Source organism: Suricata suricatta, chromosome X (assembly GCF_006229205.1).
Source record: "Suricata suricatta isolate VVHF042 chromosome X, meerkat_22Aug2017_6uvM2_HiC, whole genome shotgun sequence".
Taxonomy (NCBI): Eukaryota; Metazoa; Chordata; class Mammalia; order Carnivora; family Herpestidae; genus Suricata; species Suricata suricatta.
The window spans coordinates 37,471,352-37,475,734 of NC_043717.1; positions in this window are offsets into that span (position 1 = coordinate 37,471,352).

Here is a 4,383-nt window from a genome sequence, read left to right on the forward strand (position 1 = left end):
AATTTGGGGCAATAATTCTTTTTTTTCTTATTTTTAAAAAATCTAATCTAATGTCAAACTGGCTACCATATTGTGTGTAAAGTGTGCTCTTGGTTTTTGGGGTAGATTCCCGTGGTTCATTGCTTACATACCACTCCCAGTGCAAGTGTTGGAAAAACTGTTGACAAAATTTGTGAGAACTTGGAAGTGGATCTGCCCAATAGGAGAGCGAGTTAGTCATATAAGGATTCAGAAATTACCCAAGATGTGGCTCCGGAGCAAGGAAGGGATGGAGGAGATATCCCCAAGCTGTCGTCTCTTCACTTCTATCCAGTTAATGTTTCTCTTTGAACTCATAATGAATCCAAGAGAGCCTTGTTGGCAGTGTGTAGCCCTTTCCTTATAACTAATGCAGTGTGAGCATTACAACGTCATAAGGCACAGAACGATCGAAGAGCAGAAAACGAAGCATATCCTGTGTTAGTCTTGCCTTCCTTGAATCATGAATACCTGGAGTCAAGCACACAGCTCTTTTACACTAAAATATCCACAACACGAGGCCATAAGTAACCACTTGTGTTTCCCTGCTTGATAAATTAAAGTGGGTGCTTCATTTTGCAAGAGAGATCTTTCAGATTTTTTCTTTTTTTGCTTTTGGATTTGTATTGTCTTGTTTTCCTCCTTGAAGTCCCATGTTCCTTAAAAATTTTTTTGATGTTGATGTATTTTTTTGAGATAGAGGACAGAGCATAAGCAGGGGAGGGCCAGAGAGAGAGGGAGACGGAGAATCTGAAGCAGGTTCCAGGCTCTGAGCTGTCAGCACAGAGCCCGATATGGGGCTTGAACCCACAAACCATGAGATAATGACCAGAGACAAAGCTGGACGTTCAACCACTAAATCATCCAGGTGCCCCTGACGTCCCATGTTCTTAATGACTTAACTGTCTACCTTTACATCAACTGTGTTTGTGATTTTATTTATTTCATCTTATTTTATTTTATAATCTTATTTTCTCCGTTCAATTTTTATTTAAATTTTAGTTAACATGCAGTGCAATATTGGTTTCAGGAATAGAATTCAGAGATTCATCACTTACATACAACACCCAGTGCTCATCATGACAAGTGCCCTCCTTAATGCTTATCCCCCACCTAGCGCATCCCCCACCCATGTCCCTCCATCAATGCTCAGTTTGTTCTCTGTTTTTTAAAGAGTCCCTTATGATTCTTTCCTCCCTCTCTTTCTTATTTTCCTTATTTTTTCTCCCCCTCTCATATGTTCATGTGTTTTGTTTCTTAAATTCCACACGAGTGAAATCGTACGGTATTTGTCTTTCTCTGACTGACATATTTCGCTTAGCATAACACACTCTAGCTCCATCCATCCCTGTCATTGCAAATAGGTGATTTTATTTTAAAGAATTATTGAGTGAAGAAACTTTTCAGATTAAATCTGATGATTGGGATTGTAATAATGTAAAGTTGAGGGTTCTTCTCAGTCTTTTCTGAATCTTTCTTATTTTGTTCATGTTCATACTTCCTATGTTAATCCTCATGCTGAAATGAAAATTTAGGCCTAGCCTTACTGACTTCTATGGGTCATTAAGATGAATTTGCCCTTTTATTAGGGTCAGCTTCATGGCCAGAGTTGATTTTGGGTTCATGTACCTTAATTTTGAACTGTAGTTTATGACTTATTCTGTTTGTCATTATCTCTCAAGAGCTTTATCAGAACAAAATAAATATAAATTTCATCCACTAAAGCAGAAAAATGGGTTGGATTTTCCCATTTGATGTTTTAGGCATTGATATTCCTTATGTGGCCTCATTTTTCTCTTCATGAGAAACTAGATATAAAGCAAAAACTTGGGTCTCAATTTAGTTCATAGTTTGGCCAAAATACCATGGAGCTGACATCTGCATTCTCAGGTCTGATTCAACAATCAGTGGTGTGAGTATGGGAGAGGTACGTTACTCTTCTGTGTCTCAGACGCTGCATCAATAAAATATGAGAATTGAACTGTTTTATATGTAATATTACATTCAACTTCTAATATTCTTAATCAGGAAGTGAATTGAAGGTTATGGAAGGTTTTCTCTTCCAGTCAATACCCTAAATATAAATACAACTCAATGAACCATTGTTCACATGAACAATCAAAAAAGAAGGAAGGTGACATAATAATATAAAATGATTTTTACTTCCAAATAAAAACTTGTTTACTCATTCTTTTCAAACGTTGTTTTCCTAGCTGATTAAAAAAATAAATAAATAAAGAATGCTGAGCAATAGATCATTGAACTTGTGATTACTCCTTTTCCTCTGAGAAGAAGAGCTTGTTAAAATTTTTTCATCCTCCCTGGTCAGCTGAACCAAATCGATTTATGACCTCTTTCAGTTAAACACAGCATTTTATTGCAGTGACTATGATGATCACAGTGTCAAAAGTTTGTCTGATGCTCTCATTTTAAATGATGGTGTAAATATCCACCAAGAGTTCAAGAATGATGAAAAGAAACTCTTTGTGCCACTTGGCATCAAAAGATCTTAAAAGCAGATTAAGTAGTGTAGTCTTGAAACAAATGGCAGTAAGAAAGGGGAGTGAACGGAGAGTAAGAGATAAGAGATCTTCAGGAAAGCAGTAGGACTCTTGCTTTTAAAAATCACTTACTACGAAAGAGAAAAGAATTCCTATCCCATTTTACTTAACTATTTTTCCATTTTCCTAATTACATAGAACAGTTAAGGTATTAAATTTGTTTTAAGTAAAATTCTTTTCAGTAAAAATATCTCATTGAAAGGATCTTACTTGGTCATTAAGTATTTTATGGATTTCAAAAACAAACATAAATCATAGCCAGACATGGCTATTTGGAACTGACCCTAATGAACTGTCAAAAGAATTTAGTCTGGAGGCTGATGTTTAAAATCACTTTTGCTTTCTTCGGCTCCTCATTTTATTCAAGAAAATTCCCAAGGCATGAGGCAAGTCCCCCTAGAATCTATTCATTTTCTCCAAAATTTCAATTTATATCTTTATGTCCTTAGAGTTTCTTATTAGAACCAAGCTCTTCTATGGGAGTAGAGGGTAGCACATTAGTTATAATGAAAGGGCTAAGACCAGTACCCTTTTTTGATTACATGAAATTGATAATTCTCAAATGCCGTGGGCTTTCCTTTTCTCAGTCTTTGGAGGGATGAATGAGAAATTAAGCAATATTGGAGGATCTTGGCATCTACAACCTAAGGAAACAGTAGAATAATGTCAGTTGTGGAAAAGTTTTCCTTTTTTCCCTTCTAGGTTCTTTGGCTGGTCTAATAAGTAAATGGATATGAAATAGGTTAACAGAAGAAAAACAAACAGAAGTTTAAAGGCATGTATACCTCCTGTATACATTTGAGAGACTCAAGAAAACTGAGTAACTCCCCCGAATGGCCAAAGCCATTACCTTAAATATCATCTTCAGCAAAAGAGCCAGGAAGACTTTGTGAGTAGGAAATCAGTTACGGGAAATGACCAGGAAAAGCGCAGTAAAGGAGGATTAAGACTGTAATGCAGATTTAGGTCCTGGCCTTCACAGACATTTAGTACTCTTTTTTTTTTTTTTTTTTTTTACTGGTACAGAGAGGGAGACGCCCTTTTAAATGGAGATTTTCCTTATGCATGTAAATATATTTTACAGAAGGGTAACTTCTACTCAGTTTTCACAGTTTCACCTGTGTCTGCTGCTTCTTAAAAATAACCAGCTTAAAATAATCCCCATGACAAAGATACACATTTTGAGGTGGCAAATTCTGCTCCTCTTCAAACATGACTATGACCTATGAAACTTTAAATAAGAGTTTTCATAATAGAAAAGCCGAGTTGCTTTATCTCATTGAACCAGTCTGTCAGTTCTGAGAATTGGTCAGATCAATAGAACAATTATGTCTCATTTTAGGAGGTGGTCTTGAAGGTGGGCTCCCAAAGTTAGGCCTATATTTTACAAGAAATCAGGTAATTAATAAGAGGCATTTCTAGGGGTACCTGGCTGGCTCAGTTGGGAAGACCATGCAACCCGTGAGCTCGTGAGTTTGAGTCCCACGTTGGTTGAAGAGATTACATAAAAATTAAATCTTTTTTATTCTTCAGCATGTTGCTGTCCAGTTCTCCCAGCACCATTTGTTAAAGAGACTGTCTTTTTTGCCATTGGATAGCCTTTCCTGCTTCGTTAAAGATTAGTTGGCCATACATTTGTTGGTCCAAATCTGGGTTCTCCATTCCATTCTATTGGTCTCTGTGTCTGATTTTATGCTAATACCATACTGTCTTGATGATTACAGCTTTGTAGTAAAGGCTAAAGTCTGGGATTGTGATACCTCGCACTTTGGTTTTCTTCTTCAATATTACTTTGACTATCCAG